Source organism: Heptranchias perlo, chromosome 28 (genome assembly GCF_035084215.1).
Source record: "Heptranchias perlo isolate sHepPer1 chromosome 28, sHepPer1.hap1, whole genome shotgun sequence".
Classification (NCBI taxonomy): domain Eukaryota; kingdom Metazoa; phylum Chordata; class Chondrichthyes; order Hexanchiformes; family Hexanchidae; genus Heptranchias; species Heptranchias perlo.
Genome location: NC_090352.1, coordinates 6,170,630 through 6,197,360, shown reverse-complemented (window position 1 = coordinate 6,197,360; position 26,731 = coordinate 6,170,630). Strand labels below are relative to the sequence as shown.

General features: G+C 43.0%; 1 protein-coding gene across 1 annotated transcript in view; it reads right to left on the bottom strand.

The window, feature by feature from the left end:
- Positions 1 to 26,731, bottom strand: part of srrm3 (serine/arginine repetitive matrix 3) — a 632,220-nt gene that overhangs the window by 233,143 nt on the left and 372,346 nt on the right. The gene's annotated exons all lie outside the window — the stretch shown is intronic.

Genomic DNA, 26,731 nt, shown 5'->3' with positions numbered 1-26,731 from the left:
GGATGGGGTAAGGAGGACGAGGACAGAGATCGTCTCCCCGGCAGACGGGAGGAAGTGGCCTGCCTCTGCCACCAAGAAGGCCTGGCTCGAGGTGGCAGAGGAGGTCACCAGCACCACCAACATATCACGCATCTGAATACAGTGCAGGAGACGCTTCAATGATCTAAGTAGGTCAGCCGAAGTGAGTACAATTACTCATTCCCCTACACTCCATCTGCCACATCACCACCCCTACCCCAAATCTCCTTCTGCACTGCCAACACTACTCTGTCACATCACCCCTCACACCCACTCAAACCTCATCCTCATCTTACCTGCACTCACTCACCTCGCCAGTACTCATCCCAACACTACCACTCAACCCAATCCTCATACAATTTCATGGCTCCGTCTCATACTCACCCTCTCATGCATCTCTTTCATGGTCAGCCTCACCCAACCTGCCACTACCTGTGCTGCAGCCACAGGGCATGCATCACATATGTGCAGTAGGAAGTGTAAGGTAAACGTGTCGTGAGCAAGAAGGGGATGCACGAGGGTTTGTCATGGTTTTTACTTATATTTGATTTCCGATCAACTCACATTACATATTATATTGTCACCACTACTGCCACGTCTTTGCAAATCTTGTCTGGTTTGTGCAATAATGCCCTTTCCTGAGGATCACCATGAAGACCCACATCTGATGCCACCCATTGTGTCACTGCAGAGTGGGTGTAGGTGTATTTGCAGGGCTCTTTTGTGCAGACGACTGAGAGACATCGGCGATGTCCCCGGTTGCACCCTGGAAGGATGCGGAGGAGAAGTTGTTGAGGGCAGTGGTGACTTTAACAGTGACAGGTAAGAAGATGGTGCTCGAGCCAGCCGGGACCAGCTCGGCATGAAGGAGGCTGCAGATGTCCACAACTACATGTTGAATGACTCTGAGCCTCCGTGTGCACTGCTGCTCAGAGAGGTCTAGGAAGCTGAGTCTCGGTCTGTAGACCTGTGGTGAGGGTAGTGCCTTCTGCGACGCATCTCCCTCTGCGGTTGCCCTCCCTCCTGCTGTGCATGTGGATGTGTCACAGCACTGTGTTGCGGAGCTCCACGTGTCAGAGGTGGACGGCGCGGTCGGTGATGCTGGTGATGCTGTTCGTCCTCCGAGGAGGTCATGACTGCAGCTATGGCGGCCCCCATCCGGGAGATGTACGTTTGAGGGGGTCCGCAAGGTAGGTAAATGTGTCTGCACACCGGGGTAAGTGTGCAAGTTTGTGAATTTTATTGTTAGGAGGAGGGTGGTGGAGGCCAAACTTTGTCCAAAGTGACAGAGTGGCCTCCTGCAATGAGTGAGGGTCTCCCCCCACCCACCCCACCTGTCAAATGGACCTTTGCAGCTGCCTCAGGCTGATGGCTGCAACACGTCCATTTCAACTGGGAGTGTTTCCCCCAGTACAGGAAACAGTCTCAGTTGAGTTGAAAATCCCACCCCTCCTAAAATATCCTACAAATCAGGTCTGCAAACGACCTGAACTATCTACTTAATTGCCTTAAGTGGGATCCCGCCGGCTTTAATTGCCGGATTTTCGGAGCCTCCCCAGCCACGAACCTGCCAGCTCGGACGTCCGAAAATCGAGCCCATTAACTCTCTTCCTCTCTCCACAGATGCTGCCTGACCTGCTGAGTGTTTTCCAGCATTTTCTGTTTTTATTCCTCACTGAAACAGACCGACCCTTCCATGTCTCCCCACACTGTCCTTACTGCCTCTCTGAGGAAAACTGAGGTAAATCAGTGTTGAACTTTGTGGTGAATTCTGTGGTCTATCAGAAGTTTCAACCAGTCCACTTGTTCAGTAAACTGTGCATCAATTAAACCGAATTAGAAAACAGAAGCTCTATAATAGTTTACATAAAGGAGAAAAGCACTTTAGAAAGTTATGAAAATTAATCCTGTGGGCTCAAAATTCCTTCCATGTGGTACATAAGGCAGCTGGTCTTTCAAAACTGAAAACCACCAAAAGATTAAGCTTTGGATTATCACACCAAAAGCTAGTCCTCCTCCAATTTTCAGTTGAGGCCCAGCAACACCAATTTATCACTTCTCACACTTCCCCAAATAAGTTGCAGAGTGTTAGTATTTCCCCATCGGTTCATTTCAAGATAATGGGGATAAAATCTAAACTAGCCAGGCCAGAATTTCACAAGGTATCTTGGTGAATTTCAGTCTGTACAATATTGAAGGCCAATTGCAGAGTTAACACAACCTCCTGCCTTATGAATTCCAACTTAGCCTTTGTTTGTGAATTTACTCAAAGCTCATTTGTATGTAGGGGAAGTACTCCTGGTCTGGGGCAGGCTCTCTGGTGGTCTAATTAGTCCACACTTTACTCACTCTCAGCTGCATTATTGCTTTCAGTTAACCATTTAAGAACCGACCCTGCTGATGCAACATGTGGTTCCCCATAGGCACGCAGTAAGCTTTGAAACACTTTATTGGAAAAAATATTCTATAACATGTATACAGAAACTAGGCTGCAGCACATCTTGATAATAGCAGCCGGTGGCAAATATAGGTTTTTAGCACACTGCTCCAAGAAATAGAGAATCAATGCTTTGGTCATCAAAATCCAATTTGTGTCAGTGCTTAGGAATACACACTGCACTCAGACACTTTTAAAAATAATTTTACTAGTAAATAATTAATGCACTTTTTTAAGTGCAGTTACAGTGCAGTTCAAATGTGACACTAAGTATTTTATATCACAAAAGATTGTTTTGGAAACTGATGTTTCTCAAGTGAACAATGGTTGTACGAGTTTAATATCAATTAGCTGTAATCCTTGTTCAATTATTAATACGTTAATATTAAACCAGCATCACTTGTAGTATACTTTCATATACTTGGACAATTTATTTTTGTAAACATGATAATCACCCTGCATTTGCACAGAGCTGAAATGAAGACCGTGAAACCTGCAGAAACACGTTACCTAGGAACTCAGCTCCTTTTCAGCAGTAGTGAGGTTACCACAAGTGTTTAAAAGCTAAACATTACCTTCAATGCCAATACTTAGAGGGGCTTCAACTGCAACTGAGCCACCAGTGTGTACTTGGAAGGTGCCCCCCCCCCCCACTTTCCCACCCAATAATGAATTTTGCATCTAATGCAGATATATTGATAAAATATCATCAAATTCAAATGGTGTAATTAATTGTAAAATACATCTGTGATGGTTTATGGAAAGTGATGCACATGGTGGGTGATACAGTGGCCTTGGAAAAGATCCAGAGGAGAGCTACAAGAATGATTCTGAGCTTAAAGAATCTCAGCTACTCAGATAGGCTCAAGGACCTTGATCTATTTATTTTAGAGCAGCGTATACTTAGAGGTGACCTGATAGAGATCTATAAAATAATTAAAGGGCTGGATAGCATCCCTTTGGATGGTATATTCCAGTTTAACAGATTAGAGAGGGTTAAGGGACACGAGTTTTTAAACTGTGGAAGAGTAGGAACAGACTGGATGTTGGGCGGTCCTTCTTTTTCCAGAGAGTAGTGAGCCTCTGGAATATACTGCCGGCTGGTGCGGTGGGTTCTGACTCTCTGCCTTCGAGAGGGAGCTGGACCAGTTCCTGAATGGGGCAGAGATCGCATCATATAGAAGGAAGTGTCTTCATAGATAACACTTGGTCCGTGTGATCTCCTGGACCAGTTTCCATTGCTGGAGGGGTCAGAATATTTTTTCCTTTATTGGCCCTGAGTTTCTTCGCCTCTCCCAGGAGATCACATGGCTGCAGGGTGGGAGATGGGGTGGAGGGATGGAGGAAGAAGTGTTTAGTCATGATGCTCCGGCCATGCTGGGGCAGGCTTGATGGACCAGCTAATCTATTCCAACCTGCAATTTTGTATGTTCGTAAGAAAAAAATTAAAAAGATCAAGCAGAAGAGGACATTGTAACCCTGTTGTGTTTGGGAATTGTTGTGTTGGTCCTTGAGAAGTTAATGAGTGAACAGCGGGGTAGGTGTACAAAATGTACAAACATTCTTAAGCCATGAAGTAGTGAACCTGCATGATCATCATGACCAGGAACAGTAGAACTGCTTTCATAGGAACATAGGAATTGCTAGACAAAAAAAGATCAAGATCCACCTAGTTCATCTTCTACCATCCCGGTAGTTGCATGATACAACGATAATGGAGTTGTTGATAGCAATCATAGCAATCAATCTCTATCAATTAGTCCACAATAGTCCCAGACATGAGGCGAGGAAAACCCCAGAAACCCCAGTGGTGGAGAGCTTTGGGAACCATTCAAAGTCATCCTTTTCCTCCCAACCATGCTACACACACCACGTCATATCTCAAATTACTCATGAATTGTATCCCAAAATGTTATTTTCTGAAAGAAATCTATCTAATTTGCTTTTCTGAGTAGCTAAACAGCTTTGCATCCTGAAAATGATTGCCTTCCGACGCTAACAGGAGTGTGGATGGCAAAACTGGCATAAAAATACTGTCAAGGCAGAGAAAAAGTTTTTAAAAACCTCCTAGGAACAAATCACTACCTGTTGGAGTGAGATGCCACAGCTTCATTTGTTCCCTTTCTGGGCCTCCAAGGTTGAGTGTCATGTCAGGACCATAAATCATGTCATTAACAGAGCGCTTACGACATAAATTACCAGACCTAAATGGCTGTGGTGAGATTAATTCAGATTAACGACTTAAATCCAGCAATTTTATGACACGCAATAAACTTCAATGGGGAGGCTAACGGCGAGGTTGCAATTTGTCGGTTTTGTCGAGGCTAACTGGGGACCGATGCAAATCGTCCAGCAATTTGTACAGAATCTGAACTCATTGCATATCTCTTCTTCGCTGAAAATTGCTGGACTTTTTATGAATCGTTAATTCGCCATTATTTTTCCAGCAATTTCTGGCCCCATGCCTCAGCTTGGGTAACAGCTCCAAGGACACCAGACCCTCCAGTACCTCACCTAAGTGGCAATTCTTCATGTTGAATCCTAGACAGTGAGTGTCTGCAGGCTATTCAAACTAGATAACTAACCTAACCCAATCCCGTCCTCAATGGGCATTGAGGATTGCAAACATTCCAGCAGAGGGTCACTGGATAGAGATCAGAAGTAGGAGCCCTGGCTGCTCTTTCTCTCCTGCCCTAGTCAGAGGACAATTCTGCAACCTGTATGGACAATTTTTCCTGAGTTACCCTCTCAAAACCTTTCACAAACTTGGAAACCTCTCGAATGTGAACCTGATTAGATTTTGATCACTGATTCCCAAGTGTTCTCCTACCTTCAGGTCATTTATCTGTCCTATGCTGTCCTGTTACCCAGAATCAGATCTGGCACTTCTAGATCAGATCTAGATCTTTCCTTGTTGGGCATGCAACATTCTGATTAAGGAAACAGTCCTTGATTTATTCTAGAAACTCATTCCCATTTTGGCCAGAACCATTTCTCTTACCCCAGATTACCTTAGGATAGCTAAAGTTCCCATTAATACAGTTCTATTACCACTGCAAATGTTTCTCAATTCAGCAATCTCATTCTTTTTATCTTTCCCAATTATCAGTAGTCTATAATGTGCTCCCAATATGGTAACAAATCCTTTGTTTCTTAACTCTACTTGGACAGACTCCAATCAATAAAATACCAGAACCAGAGTGTAATGTGGGTTGATAGGTCTCAATTTATCAGAGAAAATATATTAATAAAATAAGGAGAGACTCCCCCTGTACTCTTTTGGGAAACTGATGCTGGACAGTTTGATGTGAAGGGCAGGGCCATTCTCGTGTCCCTGGTTTAGTACAGGTGGACTTCACTTCAAATGAATGACACTTCCATTTCCCATTTTCCGTTTTACAGATTTGAAAATGTGCTGCCAGGCTTAAAACAGGAGGGAGGAGCTCAGCACTGCCACTGGAACGCAGCAGGAGGTGATGAGTTCATAAACTGTCCTACGTTCGAAAGTCACGTGAGGTTATCTGCAATTAGAGCATTGTATTTTCAAATACTGTGATCAAATTACATCTCCCACACTAGTCATCTTATGGCTTCTCTGAGCAAGACTAGCAATTTAGTGCCAATTAGGGTAGAAATATGGCTAGTTTTGCACTATGTACTTGTATACACTAGAGATTGAATTGAGCCTGCTCAAATTCATTTCACTTCACATGATAAGTGAATTCAAAAAAAATTAAATGTCTTCCCCAAAGATTTTTTTTAACTAATGGTGCGTGGGTAAGAGGCGGGGGAGAAGAAAGGAAGTTATGTTAGGATGATTATAATGAGAGGTATAATGTTGCTTAATGAGCAACAGTCAGACAATGTATTGTAATAAAATTACTAATATTTTATACAGGGTTAGCACTCTCACAGTCTTAGAGGAAGGAGGCTTCCATTTAATTGGTGCACTGGATTCAGGCCTAGTAAGCCAACCCATTTCACCATTCAGTGTTCCTTAAATGGAATGCATTATTTTATATTATCACACCCCATTTCTGAATGTCTATTTAGGTCATCCTAGGGCCCACATTGTCCTTCACCCCTACTGGGGCCCACACTGAGTCAAGAAGCTGACAAGATTACCTGCTTACGGCTTCTGCCAAAATCGCTGGTCAGAAGCAAAGTATTTTGTTCCCTTTGCTGAGGGCATTGTATAAGCAAGGTCCAACTTTTGTGGCTGAAACTCAGTTTCTGTAATTCTTTACCTAATTTAAAGGAAAAGGTTAACATGGGCACATGCCATCCCATTCCCAAAGGTTGGACAGCATTTATAAATCTTGACTTTGTTCTTGCAGTCTGTGACACCATCCAACACCTCTCATTGTTACAGTCTTACAATGCTGTAGCAATGAGAGGTTTTGGGAGACTGTTACACTCTCCACTTTAGACACCCATTATCCACATCAAGAGTCTCCCAGGTCAGGCATCGCACAATTTCATGGACATCCGAGGGCCAACTTTACGAAGATGCACTGCTGGCAGGAAGCCTCGCTCGTTGCTCCCACATATCGGGCATTCATGGGCACACTGCTCACAATTTTACTTTCAAAATTAATGGACGGAAATTTGTTGGCAGTGCAACCATGATTTCCCTATTGGTGCAGCTGGTGGAAAGGCTTCCCTGCAGTTGGGTGTATATGTAACGTTGACTCGAATGTTGTTTTCTATAATATAGAACAGAGCAGTGTTGTTTCCTAGTAATCCACTTAAATTCTGATAATCTTGTAGTGTTTAATAATCTAATGCTTCAGTGAGAACAGCATCATCCAACAAATGAATGAACCTTCATGGCCAATGTTCATTCTAACAGCTGCTGCCAAAAAACACACAAACACAAACCCCTCCAATTATAAATGGTAATGATGAGTTGGTAAGTGAAACTGAGTCACGTGTCCCCAAAATGGGGAAGCAGGAAGGTCCCAGGTTAATGGCGTTGACTGTTAAATGACCTGGTCTTGGTCAGGGCAGCAGCTGCCCACAACAATTGGCCCGAGTACACCTGAGATAGGGAGAAATTCAGTCAGGCTTCCTGGTCTTGATCACTAGCTCAGTGTCTCCAGCTAGAACATGCATGTGTGTGAAGACAGGACTAGACTTGGCCAGTCATAGATAAATAGCCTACAAGTATGTACTGCCTAGGCTGACACATGACTACATGAGAGAGGTGTTGGAAGGTGGCACCTGTGGAACCATGTCCAGGACAGGTTAGCGCCTTCTGGTGAGAAGAGAACGAGAGGGAAAAAAGAAACAGCTGACATCACCCTTCAATAAGATTATTTTCTTGCAATCACTCTAAGCAACTTTTTACATAGAATTACATTGAATTTATAGCACAGAAACAAGCCATTCTGCCCAATAGGTCTATGCTGGTGTTTATGCTTCACACAAACCTATCAACATAATCTTCTATTCCTTTCTCCATATAACTTACTGCAAAAAAAAAGAAACAAAGATTTACATCTATTTAGTGCCTTTCACGACCTCAACAACAACAACTTGCATTTATATAGCACCTTAAACATAATAAAACGTCCTAAGACACTTCACAGGAGCGATTATCAAACAAAATTTATTACCGAGCCACGTAGGAGTTATTAGGACAGGTGACCAAAAACTTGGTCAAAGAGGTAGGTTTTAAGGAGCATCTTAGAGGAGAAAGAGGTAGAGAGTCTGAGAGGGAATTCCAGAGCTTAGGGCCTAGGCAGCTGGACAGCCGCCAATGGAGGAGCCATTAAAATTGAGGATGCGCAAAAGGCAAGAATTGGAGAAGAGCAGAGATCTCTGAGGGCTGTAGGGCTGGAGGAGGTTACAGAGATAGGGAGGGGCGAGGCCATGGAGGGATTTGAAAACAAGGATGAGAATTTTAAATTTGAGGTGTGCCTGACCAGGAGCCAATGTAGGTCAGTGAGCACAAGCGTGATGGGTGATCGGCATTTGCTGTGAGTTAGGATACAGGCAGCAGAGATTTGGATGACCTCAGGATGTCCCAAAACGCTTTACGGCCAACAAAGTACTTTTGAAGTGTAGTCACTGTTGTAATGTAGGAAATGCGGCAACCAATTTGCAAACAGCAAGGAGATAAATGACCAGATAATCTATTTTTTGTGATGTTGGTTACTGCAGACAGCATTAGGGAACATGACTACAAGGATGGGAGGGTTAAACTATCAGTTCTGCTACCTGTGAATGATTCCTGCCTTTGTTTTATTACACCCTTATGTTACAGTAACATACACACTTTGAGCTCCTGTCATTCGCCACTGTTGCCTGGAGAACGAGTTAGCAAGTGATGCTAAAAAAAAAAGTATGTTTTAGATGTCACTGTCTTTTCAACCTGTCAGTTTTGCAAAGCTGCTCTAAGGGGTGCTCTTCAAAAAAAAGAAATCATTTTTACAGGGAGTGAAAATCACCATACTTCAAATATGACTGGGCAAAACTGGTTATTTATTAATAGAAACTCATAATTAAGGCAGTCATTTTTGAACATCCACAATTTAATCTGGAAGTAGCAGCCTGCAATTTGGTTGGAAAATGGCAGCTGACAGGCTACTATTTCATGCTGTATTATGTTGTTCTGTTCAGTATGGAATACGGTGCAAACCATTGTATCAAAGTGGGAAAAAAGTGCTTTTCATTATCACAAGGCAGAACTCCATTTCCATTATTTTATTAGGTTTGAATAACGTTAGGATTTCACAGTGTAAGAAAAGCATTAAACAAGCTTTCTATATAATATTGCTAACATTGTTGGGGAAAAACGTTATGTCAGCTTTTCCTGTGAACAAAGGTTTTCTGTTAAACAAGCTTTTGGGTTATTTTGTGAATAGGGGCCCCTTGGGTAATGAGCATCCTGTGTCATTCTTATCTCATGTGCATAAGATGGATAAAGGGAGTTACCCATACTTTGGTGGGAGTCCTTGATAATTGGAGACAAGTAATCATATAGGAGGCATGATGACAGATGTTTTGTGTCATCTGGAATTTAAGGAAGTGAAGCGGATGGCAGCGTCATGAGTCAGGGAGGATGATTGATGGGAGGCCCCATACAGAGCTAATGGGCTCGATTTTACACGTAAATTGCGGGTGCGTTGCGGGCGGCGAGGGGGGGGGCTGTGAAAATTGCAAAAATGCAGAGCCGGTTTGGAAGCCGGCTCCAACCCACCAACTTCCGAGTTCCTCATGGACGCACTTGTGTGCATGCAGGTGTCCCGAATCTGGAAGTCCCGACGGCAATTAAATGGATGATAGTTAAAGAGCCAAATGTACCTCAAGGCATTTTACTTGTGACATATTAGGTAGTTGGGACGATTTTTAACTTACCTGGGCGGCTTTCCCACGGCTTGTGATTCACGCCTGGTGAAACCAGGTGTGAAGGGCCGGGTCAGGCAAAAGGAAACAAAATAGATTAAATAAAAAAACCATTGCACGAAGTTAAAACACAAAATCAATCTACCTTTCCACCCTGCTCCGATGTCCGATGTCTCCCTCTCCGATCTCCCACTGTTCACCCCCCTGATGTTCCCGATCTCCCCCCTCCCCCCCAATCTTCCCCCTCCCCCCTGATCTCCTCCTCTCCCCTCCCCGATCTCCTCCTCTACCCCCCCCGATCTTCCACAGTCCCCCCCCCGATCTTCCACTCTCCCCCCCGATCTTCCCCTCTCCCCCCCCGATCTTCCACTCTCCCCTCCCCGATCTTCCACTCTCCCCCCCGATCTTCCACTCTCCCCCCCCGATCTTCCACTCTCCCCCCCGATCTTCCACTCGCCCCCCCCCGATCTTCCACTCTCCCCCCCGATCTTCCACTCTCCCCCTCGATCTTCCACTCGCCCCCCCCCGATCTTCCACTCTCCCCCTCGATCTTCCACTCTCCCCCCCCCCGATCTTCCCCTCTCCCCCCCCGATCTTCCACTCGCCCCCCCCCGATCTTCCCCTCTCCCCCCCGATCTTCCCCTCTCCCCCCCCGATCTTCCACTCGCCCCCCCCCGATCTTCCCCTCTCCCCCCCGATCTTCCACTCTCCCCCCCCGATCTTCCACTCTCCCCCCCGATCTTCCACTCTCGCTCCCCGATCTTCCCCTCTCCCCCCCCCGATCTTCCACTCTCTCCCCCCCCGATCTTCCACTCTCTCCCCCCCGATCTTCCCCTCTCTCCCCCCCCGATCTTCCACTCTCTCCCCCCCGATCTTCCCCTCTCTCCCCCCCCGATCTTCCACTCTCCCCCCCCCGATCTTCCCCTCTCTCCCCCCCGATCTTCCCCTCTCTCCCCCCCCGATCTTCCACTCTCTCCCCCCCGATCTTCCACTCTCTCCCCCCCGATCTTCCACTCTCGCTCCCCGATCTTCCACTCTCTCCCCCCCGATCTTCCACTCTCTCCCCCCCGATCTTCCACTCTCCCCCCCCGATCTTCCACTCTCCCCCCCACGATCTTCCACTCTCCCCCCCCGATCTTCCACTCTCCCCCCCCCGATCTTCCACTCTCCCCCCCAGATCTTCCACTCTCCCCCCCCGATCTTCCACTCTCCCCCCCCGATCTTCCACTCTCTCCCCCCCGATCTTCCACTCTCCCCCCCCGATCTTCCACTCTCCCCCCCACGATCTTCCACTCTCCCCCCCCGATCTTCCACTCTCCCCCCCCGATCTTCCACTCTCCCCCCCCGATCTTCCCCTCTCTCCCCCCCGATCTTCCACTCTCTCCCCCCCGATCTTCCACTCTCCCCCCCCCCGATCTTCCACTCTCCCCCCTCGATCTTCCACTCTCCCCCCCCGATCTTCCACTCTCCCCCCTCGATCTTCCACTCTCCCCCCCCGATCTTCCACTCTCCCCCCCGATCTTCCACTCTCCCCCCACCCCGATCTTCCACTCTTCCCCCGCCGATCTTTCACTCTCCCCCGCCCCGATCTTCCATTCTCCCCCCCCCCCGATCTTCCACTCTCTCCCCCCCGATCTTCCACTCTCCCCACCCCGATCTTTCACTCTCCCCCGCCCCGATCTTCCATTCTCCCCCCCCCCCGATCTTCCACTCTCTCCCCCCCGATCTTCCACTCTCCCCACCCCGATCTTCCACTCTCTCCCCCCCGATCTTCCCCTCTCCCCCCCGATCTTCCACTCTCCCCCCCCGATCTTCCACTCTCCCCCCCCGATCTTCCATTCTCCCCCCCCCGATCTTCCACTCTCTCCCCCCCGATCTTCCACTCTCTCCCCCCCGATCTTCCACTCTCTCCCCCCCGATCTTCCACTCTCCCCACCCCGATCTTCCAATCTCCCCACCCCGATCTTCCACTCTCTCCCCCCCCGATCTTCCACTCTCCCTCCCCGATCTTCCACTCTCCCCCCCGCGATCTTCCACTCTGGCTCCCCGATCTTCCACTCTCCCCCACCCCAATCTTCCACTCTCCCCACCCCGATCTTCCACTCTCCCCCCCCCGATCTTCCACTCTCCCCCCCCCAATCTTCCACTCTCCCCTCCGATCTTCCACTCTGGCTCCCCGATCTTCCACTCTCCCCCCACCCGATCTTCCACTCTCCCCCCCCCCGATCTTCCACTCCCCCCACCCCAATCTTCCACTCTTCCCCCCCCCCGATCTTCCAATCTCCCCCCCCGATCTTCCACCATCCCCCCCTCGATCTTCCACTCTCCCCCCCCCGATCTTCCACTCTCCCCCCCCGATCTTCCACCATCCCCCCCTCGATCTTCCGTTCCAGCGCTGGATGATGTCTCGCTCTCTCTCTCTTTCTCTCCCCCCACCTCACGTTGCAGCTCTCGTTGGCAGCAGCTGACTGCTGGGTGCGAAACCCGGAGAGAACTTTAATCACCATCAATTACGATGCGATCGTGTTGGAAATGGTAAGTTTTGTTTATTCAGGTTTGTCACGGGCACCTCCCCCACCACCCCACCCCCCTCCAACCCACTGCCAACCTGCCACCATTTCAAAATTGAGCCCAATGTGTCTCAAAACGTATATAAGATGAGGATTAAATTGTATTTGTTAGAACATTCTCAGAGCGAGGCTGGACCACTCAACAAATATCAAGAATCTTCGAGAGGTGCACTTCGAAGATTTGTGGGGTGATAAACTTTGCAGGTTGTATTTGAACATCTTATTAGTATGTTTAATTGTACTCTTGTATTTTACCATCTTTGCTACTTATTATAATTTCTTAATAAAGCTATTATACTTTGGAACAAAACACCTCGGAGCCTTTTTAATTAAAGACTGAACCTTGAAAATAGAAAACTCACATATAGCATTAAAATTCCTTTTCTTAATTTTATTCTCACATATTCTCAAGTGCAACAAATTATAAATTCAATCAGGAAATAGTTAAATATTTTCCTTTACATAGAATGTACAGCACAGAAACAGGCCATTTGGCCTAACAGGTCTATGCTCCACACGAGTCTCCACCCTCCCTGCTTCATTTAACTCTATATCAGCATATCCTTCTTTTCCTTTCTCCCTCTAGCTTCCCCTTAAATGTATCTATTCTAGTCACCTCAACAACTCCTTGTGGTAGCAAATTCCACATTCGAACCACTCTCTGGGTAAAGAAGTTTCTCCTGAATTCCCTATTGGATTATTAGTAACTATCTTTTATGGCCCCTGGTTCTGGTCTCCCCTGCAAGTAGAAACATCTTCTCTACATCTACCCTATGAAACCCTTTCATAATCTTAAAGACCTCTATCAGGTAACCCCTCCTCTTTTCGAGAGAAAAGAGCCCCAGCCTGCTCAATCTTTCCTGATAGGTATAACCTCTCAGTTCTGGTATCATCCTAGTAAATCTTTATTGCATCTTCTTCAGTGCCTCTATTTCCTTTTTATAATATGGAAACCAGAAATGTTCACAGTACTCCAAGTGTGGTCTAACCAAGGTTCTATACAACATAACTTAACATTTAACATAACTTCACTGCTTTTCAATTCTATCCCTCTAGAAATGAACCCCAGTGCTTGGTTTGCTTTTTTTATGGCCTTATTAATCTGAGTCGCTACTTTTAGTGATTTGTGTATCTGTACCCCCAGATCCCTCTGCTCCTATACCCCATTTAGGCTCTTATTATCCAAGCAGTATGTGGTCCCCTTATTCTTCCTACCAAAATGTAATACCTCACACTTATCTATATTGAAATTTATTTGCCAATTACACACCCATTCTGCAAGTTTATTAATGTCTTCCTGTATTTTTTCGCAGTCCTCCTCAGTATTAACTATAATCCCCAATTTAGTGTCGTTTACAAATTTTGAAATTGTACTTCCAATTCCCGAGTCCAAATCGTTTATATAAATGATGAACAACAGTGGTCCCAGCACCAATCCTTATGGAACACAAATTCCCACATTTTGCCAGTTTGAGTAACTACCTTTGACCCCGACTCTGTTTTCAGTTTGTAGCCAGTTTGCTTTCCATTCTGCTACTTGTGTGTCAATGTATTGATGGATGATATTTTGATGCAAATTACTTCTGAAGTTGCAAAACCACAGGGTGGGGAAGATGTGGAAAGTGTGAAACCACAGGGTGGGGGAATGATTTTTAAAAAATCAATATTACTCCGTTATTTCGGACTACCTCATTAAGCTGTAGAATCTCGAACACTGACTAAACCTGGTGAGTTACTGTTCAGATTCAGCAAGATGAAAACCAGACAAGTTACCAGCTTCTGAAAATCAAGGTGTCGGCATTTTTATACACCAAGACTTTTCTTCATTGTCAATTTTAAAGATTCTTCTCTCTTTTGGACCATTATTTATCTTTTCCCAACCAACTACAGGATTTCTGAAACTTCTGCTGCTGATCTTGATATGTGAGCTTGAGGGGGTGGGGGAGGGGGGAGGAGAGAAAGAGAGGAAGAGCTTGTTTGATGGTTTTCGCTCCATCCCTCCTTACCTCCCGCTGGTGGTAAGACTGAAATTGGCAAATCAGTGATCAGGGGTCCTTGTTGGCAGAGGGGCCTATACAATACCGAAGTATTAATTCACCACCATTAATCAATTCCCATATTGTATCTAACCTGCTGGTGGGAGGGAGACACATTGAATAACGTCACTTCAACGTCCCTCATTATACCTGCTGCCGTAAAAACCCAACCAAACTCTTGCCCTTTGAAAAGTCATTCAGAATATTTGAGCTGAGCTGTGCATGCACAAGTAGATATACTAACACTTCCATTATGGTTCTTCAGAGGACTGGCCTGATTGGCCATAATACATAGGTTGGTTCTCTATATAAGGTTCTTGTAAAACAGTAATTTAAAAGTAACTAGTTGATCTCCTGTAGCATTGCTCAGAAAAAAAGTTTTAAAAGTCTCTCTTGCTGTATTTGTGCCTCTACTTGTTTACCACTCTCTGATTTTCAAATGTCTCCCTTTCTGTCTTTGACTTCCACTATCTCCCTCTCTCTCTCTATGACTCTCGTATACTTTCTGTCATTGAGAAATTTGGCTCAGACTTCTCTATTTCTTTCTGCAAGTAAAATAGGCAGATGTTCCCTTTTAATTACATCTATATTACTGTCATGCTTTGGGATTTCATGACCACTTTTCTACAGAAAGGATTTGGTAAAAGAGTTACTTTTCTAGACTGTGAAAGTAAGATAAATGAAATATTTTTGGCACTTTATTAGTTTTGTACTTATTTTGACAAAGTAGCATTTATTAAAATACTTCTCTCAGGACAATGAGTGAAACCAGTTCTGACTCACAGCTTCACCACTGGTCTATAGGATATGAGACAGCTAGCTCAGCCATACTGAGTCCTTCAGTAATATAGCTGTCATTACCCGCAGCATCATTACAATAAAGCCGCAGAAAAATAGCAGCAGTAAACATTGATTTTACATCGAAAGGGCAGTTCCATCTTGCACAGTAACTTCAGTGAGTTCTCAGCAGAGCCTGGTGTTAGATTTTCTGAGCTAGCAGAGGGCCCCCCAGTGCCTTACGAGGTAAAATCTGAACTTGTTTTCTTATCTTTATATTGGTGAGAACTCACGGTAGTTACTGTGTAAGATCAAAAAAATCCTTTCTATGCAAATTTAAGAGTTTTTGTTGCTGTTAGTTTTCTGAGCTTATGTTTTCTAATTTTTAAAATGCTGTCTAATAAACTACCTGTAAGTTGCACAGCAAATCACAAGAAGGTGGCAGGACAAGTTGATAAGGCTGTTAAAAATGTATACAAGATCCTGGGCTTTATAATTAGAGGCATAGAGTACAAAAGCAAGGAAGTTATGCTAAATCTTTTTAAATCACTGGTTAGGCCTCAGCTGGAATATCATGTCCAATTCTGGGCACCACACTTTAGGAAGGATGTAGAGGAGATTTACCAGAAAGGTACCAGGGATGAGGGATTTCATTATGTGGAGAGACTAGAGAAGCTGGGCTTGTTCTCCTTAGAGCAGAACAGGTTAAGGGGAGATTTAATAGAGGTGTTTAAAAAAATGAAGAGTTTTCGTAGAGAAAATAAGTAGAAACTGTTTCCACTGGCAGGAGGGTCGATAACTAGAGGAAACAGGTCTAAGATAATTGATAAAAGAACCAGGGGAGAGATGAGGAGAATTTTTTTTACGCAGGAAGTTGTTATGACCTGGAATGCACTGCCTGAAAGGGTGGTGGAAGCAGATTCAATAGTATCTTCCAAAAGGCAATTGGATAAATACTTGAAAAAGGAAAAATTTACAGGGCTATGGGGAAAGAGCAGGGAAGTAGGATTAATTGGATAGTTCATACAAAGAGCCGGCACAGGCACGATGGGCCGAATGGCTTCCTTCTGAGCTCTATGATTCTAACAGCAATGCTCACCAGCAGCTTAGCAGCCAGAATAAAGAGCTGAAGGCTTACGTGCAGCAAAGAGAAGGGATGTTTCTGTTGCCACCAGCATTCAGGCCTCAATTCAGTTCTACCCTCCAGTTCCTGACCATAAGATACACTTGAATATTTTGGAATATAATACTGTACATACTAGCTGAATTGACTGTCTACAATACAAAGTACAGAGCTGATCCTTTAATAAAGGAAATTCACCATTGGTTTTGATTAGAGTATTATTGGGCCTGCAAAATAAAAAATGATAATGCACATGTTCCTACTCCCTAGATGTTGCTGTAAGTACAGCTGCATACTTGCACTTTAGTGCTCTGAGCTTTAGAGGAAGCTAGAGCGTCTATTGTGTGTGTTGAGCATAACCTGGCCAGCACATTATACTTGCCTACCGACGCACTGTCTATCAATCTTGTATCAATCTCACACCTTAGGAACAGGAGTAGGCCACTCAGCCCCTTTATCCTGCTTCACCATTCAATTAGATCATGGTTGATCTGTACCTCAACTCCATTTTCCCGCCTTAGCTCCATATCACTTGATACCCTTACCTAATAAAAATCTATCTATCTCAGTCTTGAAAGCTCCAATTGTCCCAGTATCCACAGCCAGTTGGGGGAGAGAATTCCAGATTTTTACTACCCTTTGTGTGAAAAAGTGCTTCCTGATTTCCTTCCTAAATGGTCTGGCTCTAATTTTAAGATTCTGTCCCCTCATTGTTGATTCTCCTACCAGAGGAAATAGTTTCTCTGTATCTACCCTATCGAATCCTTATAACGTTTTAAACACCTCGATCAGATCACCCCTCAATCTTCTATACTCAAGGGAATACAAAGGAATAAATAAGCAACCTATCCTTGTAATTTACCTCTCTAAGCTCCGGTACCATTCCGATTCCAGAACGAACGCAGTCGCATGCCGGGAAGGTCGATGGCCTTTCAACAGCAAGTATAAGTTGCGTCTCCAACATGTCTCATGATGTCATGACAGCAATGGATTCTGTGGTATTTCCTGGGGCAATTTTAAGTTCTCCTGCTTAAAATAAAACCACCACGTATGGTGGGTTTGCATCGGATTGGCACAGTTGGAGTCACTGTAAATTCAGCAGCTTTGCGATGAGATTTCTTGCTGCCATAAGCATAAATGTGATACAAAACCCCTTGTCTGACAAAGTCATAAGATTTCTTACGCAAGCAGATTTATTTCAGAGAAGTTTTATTTTAAACAGGATGATTTAATTTGTAGTGGCACGTCAATGCAATAAAGTAAAGCAGGTAGACAATCAGCAAAACAGGGACCACTGCCCATGCTGAGTCAGGGGCACAGACGATTGCCCTTTTACCATGACACTATTACCATACCCAATGTAATAAAGTGATACAGAGAACTACTCAGCAAAATAACAGCTCCTTGTTAATGCTTCTTCCTATATCAACTCAGAAAATGGTTGATTGCCTTTTTACGATGACATTTGTCCTTAAAAACAAATTGCTCTCTTTACATTAACTACACCCAGTACTCTAATGTGGCTTGGAATACTTATAGATCTTTTCATCCCTTCTTTCAGACATTTATAATAGTAGAGTACAACTTAAATCGAAGTTTATCTTATTTATATCCATTATCTGTCTTCAATCCTGAAGACGATTCTCAACTATCAGCAGGAAGTTGCACGGTTAACAGTAAAATGTTAAAGTAGATGAGGATTTCATCTTGGATAGAATTAGAAACCTTAAAATAGATCGGGCTGCCGGCCCAGATAACATCCACCTTAGGGACCTTAAAGAGATGAGGCATGTGCTTTGCGAGCCCCTTGCCCACATCTTTAACAGTCTGCCAGAGTCAGGGATTGTTCCCTCAGATTGGAAGCTCATGTAGTTCCAATTTTCAGAAAGGGGGGCAAGGTAGAACCAGGGAACAATAGGCCTATTAGTTTGACTTCAGTCACGGGTAAGATGCTCAAAGGGATCAGAAGAGCTGCTCTATATGATCACCTAGACAGAGAAAGTGTCAACACGGCTTCTGGAAAAGAAGATTGTGTCTTACTGATTTGATTGAAGTTTTTGAAGAAGTCACTGGGTTATTGTGTGAGGGTAGTCCAGTAGACATTGTCTACCTGGATTTTCAGAAAGCTTTTGATAAAATACCTCACAGCAGGTTACTCCACAAGGTAGAATCTTGTAGAATTAGTGGGAAGGTGCTACAATGAATAAAGAATTGGCTGCATGCCCATAGGAAGAAAATTGCTATCAATGGCTGTCGATCTGCTTGGAGGCCTGTTACCACTGGTGTCCTGCAGGAATCGGTGTTCGGGCCTTTATTCTTTACTATCTATATTAATGACCTTGATGAAGGGGTTGGGGGAATGATTTACAAGTCTGCAGATGATACGAAGATTTGTGCAGGTGTTAAGACCCTGGAGGAGACTAAACAACTACAAGCAGATCTGTATGTGTTGGGGGAAAGGGCCCGTGTTTGGTAAATGTTATTTGATTTAAAGTCCAGTGATATGCATGTGGGCAGGAACAACGCTAAGCATACTTCACCCTAGACAGAACAGAAGTGAAGTCTGCTGTGAAAGAAAAAGATTTTGGTACCATGGTTCAGAACTCTTAAAGGTTTACGAGCATTGCCATGAAGCTGTAGCTAAAGCAAATAGGCAAATATGCATTCACAGGACCATCCATTACAAAATTTTGTCTTTGTACAAGACCTTAGTTACGCTTTATATAGAATACTGTGTCCAGTTTTGGTCCCCTCACATGATAGATGATAGTGAGGCTTTGGAAAAGGTTCCGAGGAGGACCACAGGCATGATTCCCATTTTAAAACACCGTAGCTACCCAGATAAGCTTAAAGAGTTGGGTCCACATACTATACAGAAGCGTAGATTCAGGCGTGATTTGATTGAGGTCTATAAAATAATGAAGGGACTAGATTGCACGTTGATAAATTATTTCAATTAAATAGATTGGGGAGCACCAAGGGAATGTGTATAAATTACGCATGGAAAGAAATAGGTTAGGTCCTATTATCTCTTTCTTTGGCTCAGTGTCAATTTTTGTCTGATTATGCTCCTGTGAAGCACCTAAGGACGTTTCTCTACATTAAAGGTGCTATATAAAATGCAAGTTGTTGTTAGATGTTATGCAGTTCTTCTTTTCCCAGAGAATAGTAGACCTATGGAACAAGTTGCTGGCTTGTGTGGTGAGTGCTGATTCACTCTATAGCTTCAAGAGAGAAGTTCAACACTGGGGTGGACATCTCATCATACAAGAGGTTGGTACCAAATAATATAAGTCAAGGTCAATGTGGTCTCCTGGACTAGTTTTGATCACCTAGAATGATGGAAAAGGAATTTGCCAGATTTGTTTCCCCCTAATTTGCCGTGAGTTTTTTAAATCTGGTTTTTCGCCTATATGGCACCCAAGGGGTAAGGAATCTCATGAAATGAAACACAAGGCATCACAACTGTATGGGACGGACTAGATGGACCAGCGGGTCTTCTCCTGTCTGACGTTTCCGTATGTTTGTATGTAAGTGTAAACGGGATTCTTTTGTTTAGGACTAAAGCCTCACTAATATGGTTGCAATTCTATGAATCATTTAGGGTGCCATTATACTGTAAGTTTGAGACAGAAACCTGGTTGCAGCTGATCCAAGTTCTAGCTCAGAGAATGTGATGGAGAAAAATGGTGTTTATTCCTACCCAAGTTCCCTTTAAATGTTACTGTTGAAGAACCTGCAGGACAGCCACTTCTGTGTCAACACTGAAAACATTAAAAATGCTCACAGATGATCCGATGGATGCACCTAGAATTTTTTAAAGCTCCCATCATTTTGGTAGTGGCCGAAGTGTCATCCGATTGACTTCACTCCTGTGTCACTCTATACAGTTTACCTTCCTGTGAAGCTGAAACTGCTTCACATCAATGCAAAATGTGTCTTGTAACTGGCTTGTTAACAGTACATTGTCATCTTTTGAACAAAGATTTCTATGGGTAAACTTGGAGCAATTTCAGGGAATCTAGATTAGATCACAGAGCACCATCAATTTGCACAATGACAGTGTTTTGAATAGTTTAAAGGAGTGATTGAAATCACTTGTTAAAATGTTAAAAAAGGTAAGTAAATACATTTGTTATTTACTTACCTTCTGTGGAAGTTTCATTGCCACTAATACTTTTCCACCCCTTGCATCAACTCCCTTGTTACCTGCAGAAATGTTGGTCTTCCTAACAACTTTCAAAACTGCTTGGCCAAAAAAAAGTGCTCATGCCAGTCAAGCTGTTAAACGCAATAACTACTATTCCTGACAGAATTGCTGGTGACAGTGTACTTTTAAATTCACCTGTTGGGACTAACTAAGTCAGCATCATATTCAATAAAACTATTTACAGCTATGTTATTTCATACACAAGGTTTAATACTATATTTTTACACAGTCACTGTTACATGGGCAAATGTGGCTGCCAGCTTGCATCCAAAAATGTTCCATAAACAGAAAATAAATGATGAGAACACTGGGAAAGCTTCCTGATCTTCTTCAAATAGGACCATGGGATCTTTAACGTCCAGCTGAACTGACAGTCGGGGCTTCAGTTTAACGTCTCATCTGAAGGACAGCACCTCCGAAATGTAGCAATCCCTCAGTGCTGCATTGAAGTGTCGAGCTAGACTATTTGCTCAAGTCCCTCTAGTTGTGGGACTTGATCCTACAACCTTCTGACTCAGAGGCGAGAGCACTATGAACATTGACAAGCTGACATTTAGTGTATGTCGTGCAGTTTTGTTGCAGTCAAAAATATACCTTGAATCAAATTACTGGACTTTTCCATTCACTTAATTTCCTTTCAATGATTGAGAGACTTGGGTGCAGGATTAAAGCCCATTTAGGGGGCACCACTAAGGTTGAAGAGAGCAAGACAGAAGATGAGATCAACCGTAATGGCCAAGCTTGGGTTTTAAAAGCCAAATTTTGGAAGTGTTGTTGTTGTTCTGGAGAAAAATGAGTTAAAAGTTGGAGACAAAGTGATGAACTATTCCAGAACTAGATACCTACACTTTTCTCTTTAATTTCTCCTTAGGCTATAGGGCTGAGTTAGCAGAAGAGAAGAATAGTGATGCTACCAAACAGATGTTGCACAAATCACTAGGTCTCAAAGATTCAAGTGATACATAACAGGTTGGATTAATTTTGCTACTTATTTTCTTGAAATTGGCAGAACAAATGCATATTAATTGTGCAAATCAAATATTATTGAAACTCACTAAGGTCTAATGATAGAAATGGCACATGATAAATAACATCAATGTGAGCAATTATGTTAGTTACTGAACCATCTCAAATAAGACATGTTTTCTAAATGACAGGGATACAGCTTTTTTGGAAGTAACAGCGTGAATTTCATCCATTCTCTACAAGGTCAAACCCGCTTCAACAAATCTATTTGTAATGACATGTTGTTCTAATCATGGAGGGCAAGAAACTATGAACAGAACATAAACTATCCACCAATGAGTCTTACCAATAAACTCAGGAGTGTACTGCAGTTCATTACTTTAGGAAAGAGATACTGTGTGCTCCAGTTAATGGGAATCCAGTTTATAAGAACATTTATATATTAATATCAATATAGAGAATATAAATACAGAGCATAGATTAATATCAATTGAAGAACAGAACTGCAGGTTCATAAGCACAATTGTTAACAATGCTGGAACTGACCCATTACTGCATTACACAGATGAAAATGCTTGAAACAAGGGAACTAGGCAAATCTGCACTTGTGATTTTCCCCTCTAATTCCCCCCTCAAGGTACTGACTCTGGGTTAGAATAAGTTCCATGGACACCAGCCATCCTATGGTACCTTGCCCAAGGAGCCATTCTCCAGGTGTAAGCCTAGGCTATGTGCGTTGCAGCCTATCACAGCCAAGCCTTCCTCTGTATTCTCTGGAGTTTCGAAGGTTAAGGGGTGATCTGATCGAAGTTTATAAGATATTAAGGGGAACGGATAGGGTGGATAGAGAGAAACTATTTCCGCTGGTTGGGGATTCTAGGAGTAGGGGGCACAGTCTAAAAATTAGAGCCAGGCCTTTCAGGAGTGAGATTAGAAAACATTTCTACACACAAAGGGTGGTAGAAGTTTGGAACTCTCTTCCGCAAACGGCAATTGATACTAGCTCAATTGCTAAATTTAAATCTGAGATAGATAGCTTTTTGGCAATCAAAGGTATTAAGGGATATGGGCCAAAGGCAGGTATATGGAGTTAGATCACAGATCAGCCATGATCTTATCAAATGGCGGAGCAGGCACGAGGGGCTGAATGGCCTACTCCTGTTCCTATGTTCCTATAACCACCATCATGTCCTTTCCAGGAGGGGGCCTGTTTGTTTGTATGGCTAAATTCCAAACTGGACAGCACATTGACCAACTAAGCTGCAGTGGAAGATGATTGTCAGAAGCTTTACTTGTTGTACTTTGTCGGCTATTGTGTCCCTTTTTATTGAGTGCTGATTTGCACTTTAATTATTATCTTTAAAAATTACTTATAATTAATTATTTGACTAGAAATCTGCAAATCTCTCATTATTTCCAACCAGCAGACCCCAGTCCTGAGGTGCTCAACAGGAGATGTCTACACCACTTATCACCTAATACAAGCCTCCTGTTACATATAGGTTAATGACTCATTATTGAACACTTACGTGGCATATTACCACCAATCAGGGCGAATGCATGCAATGTCGCTTACTTATTAGGAATTATTTACCTAGCAAAGAATTCCCCAATCAAAGGTTCGTTCTACTCTACCAAGAATATATATCTAAAAAATTTTAAAATAAAAGTATTAAAAATAACTTTAATGGACAAAAAAATTAAAATTGCACAATGGATCATACAAAGTTAGCAAACTGCACTTATCATAGAATTGTACACCACAGAAGGAGGCCATTCAGCCCATCGTGCCTGTGCCAACTCTTTGAAGGAGCTATCCAATTAGTCCCACTCCCCTGCTCTTTTCCCACAGCCCTGAAAATTTCTCCTTTTCAAGTATATGTCAAATTCCCTTTTGAAAGTTACTATTGAATCTGCTATCACCACCCTGTCAGGCAGCGCATTCCCGATCATAACAACTCGCTGCATAAAAAAATTTTGCATTTCCCCCCTGGAACTTTTGCCAATTATCTTAAATCTGTGTCCTCTGGTTACCGACCTTGTACAACAATTTCAGTTAAAACTATTTAGGGTTACAGCAAATGTTATTTAAAGGGGGCGCTGACAGGACACTGGCCTTAGGTGTGTCCCTATGGGGAAAATGTGTGCACTGTGTACTGGCCAAACAGAAACTCTGCCTGTGTGGATTTCTCAGTAGTTTGCTTTGGAAACTCCAATATAGTGATGCATTTCCACACGTCAGAAACCTGGCTGACCAAAATAAAAATGGATCTAGCCACAGTGATGGCTTCAATACTCCTTGTCATCTAAACATAATCCCCCTTTCATTCCAAAATCTGCAACTATTACAGCAGCGTTCTCTTACTGCGAATTACCTTCTTTATGAAGCTACAACTCAGATATACTTTAACATAAAAAATAAGAGGCACATATATAGCTGTTCTCAGCAAAATCTATACAACACACCACACACTGACAACCAAAATATGGCTCAGCTCTTCTGGCTGGTTTCCAAAAATTCAGCCTGATACCTGAAACCAAATAATAACTCAGCTAAGAGTCAACGACTACTGCTTGAAAAATTAAATAAGGAGTCCCACCTGATGGGATTTAAATTATCCTGTTTATCAAACCATCTGCATGAAGAAAAATCCATTAGTACTGATTTTAATACTATGGAAATTCATTGGTGCCTGAAAAAATCCTTCCTGAATAAATGCCCTCATTAACTGGTGACAATAATTAGGACCCATATCTCATTGTCCGGAGAACTGCAGGTCAAAACCTGCATCTCACTACTCCCGAGGTGCTGTGCATTGGGCTAAAGGAGGTATATATTAGAAAAATAAAAATACTCAGAGGGTTTGTATATTGTTATGCATGTTTTGAATGGGATGTAGCTTGGTGACATGGCGCATTGAGACAGCATCAGAATTGGCCAAGATATGCCACCCTCTCTACCGCACTCCACACCAGTTGCATAGATTGGCACTCGGGTGAAATACTGGAGGTGCAGACTGCCTGTGTAACCATACCCATCAAGAAGTCAGTGTCTTCAGGAGAGGGACAGGAGGGGATAAATTTCAGTGGAAAATAAGGACTTGTATTTTGCCAGACAGGTTCAAATCCTGCTTGAGTCACAGGTTACATCGTGGAACCCTTACCAACAAAAAAGGTGTTGCAATACATAGAATGGCTGTGCAAATATTCTCTATGGTGTTTCATTGAATTAATATCTGCACATTTAATCCCTTATATACAGCAGACTATATTAAATCATGGATCATGTAGCAGTAACAAATGGACTATATCTCACTGAGCAACAATTGCTGAATTTATGACACAACATTGATAAGTTGCACAGGTCTCTTGCTCCTTCAATTAGAGTTCAAAATACTAAATTGCTGGATTTAAATACTTTCACTTTAACAAACAAAGTTCTTCCTACCTAAGTGTAAGATGCTAGAATCACATGATGGCCATCGCTGGGGATTAATGCAAACAAGCAAGGCTGTTCTGCCATGTAATTTTAGCTCATTAAAAGCAGATTAAAGCTAAAACTACAATGTAGTTGTACTAGATGTAGAATGAATGATGCTAATAATAGTTAAGAACAAAATCAAACACTTTAAGTTATGCACTCAATATCACAATAATTCCCTGCTAAATACTGATAACAAACAGCTTTGTCTGCCTAGGATGTTGAATATGTGGAAAAAGTGGTCAATTAGTGCTATGCCACTAGGTGTGCAGAGTTATGCATTCAATTGAATAATCTATTTACAATATGATATTGAGACAAAGATTTCCATTGATTTTTTTATTGTAAAACTATTTACAGTAAATAAATTTACATATATTTAGATCCATGTAAAATGCTGTGTTTTAGGATATTACTTATCACGGTGACCCTGCAGGATGTGATTGTGCAGTCTAAATTGAAATGGATACAGTAAGCAAAAGTATTCAAAAAAAGAGTCATTTACAGCATTAGGCAGTTAAACACATTAACCAATGCTGTGGGTGAACAGCAAATTACTTCAGCCCTTCGATTTTCACTCTGCAATCAGTTTATAAGTGAAAGTAACCATATCTCACACTGAAAGATTAGGGACCGCAAAAGGGAACAAAAAATTATCCGAAGCGGAATTGGAGATGACGTATGCTTATGTTTCCAAACCCTAGATATAAAGGAGATTAATGCATTGGAGCCAACTCTCTAATTAAGCAATAAATCACAAAGTTGCCAGGGCATCAAGAGTTAATTAGGATAGTTCTTTAATTGCTGCTGTTTTAATTGGCAATCTGTGACACCCACAATGGAACCATCACATGCTGCGAAAGGCCAGCAGGGGATTCTAGGCCGGTACAGTATGATACTTATTATCACTCACTTTACTTCATTTGTTGTGAGCTTACATTATTAATTTTTTAAAAAATAGAATATGATGAGCAATTAATTAAACTGGATAGATACATTTTCTTTGTATTTCTGCCGTGCAATTGGTGCAAGAAAATATATACCAGTTATTGACTATACAATTCAAACAAAAGTTTAACTGTTTCAAACGTCAAACAATTCAACGGTAAGGCAATTTGAACTCACAAATACTACTGAAACTAGATAATAAATCACAAGCAGCTTCCTAATGTACTAATTAACAAGGATGGGAGAACGATTATCATTTCAAACTTAAGGCAAAGCACTGAGTTCAGAACCACTTGGCGGCTGCTGCTGTAAACTTGGAATCGCCTTGCGCAGGGGACCCACTGAATGTCTCCCTTTGATCGTCACCTCCAATCTCTAATCAAGCAGCCCAAAGAAACTCTTAACCAGACACACTGTGAGAACGAACGAACAGTTCACATTTCACAGCGTTTGTTATCACGTACGGTCTTTGATTTTTTTTCCCCCCCTCCTCTCTCCTGAAACGCTGTGACGCATCACACGGAATGTACAATGTTCGGATAAACACGGTAGAGGCTGTAAGAAACTGCTAAATGTCACAATATACCGGAAACTGCCGAACTGTCCCAACTGAACATGCTTTCTTATTTACAAATCCAACCGTATCGCAGATCATCTCATCCGTGGTAATTACAGTTCGGCTGCTCAGCAGCAGTCTTAACCCAAATAGTCGTTTTACACAAGTTTAAATTATCTGTGTTATTAAACAATCCAAGAGCAGCATTGTGATTCTCACCCGTGGTGTGAATTGAATGGAGTCACTTTCCAGAAAGTCT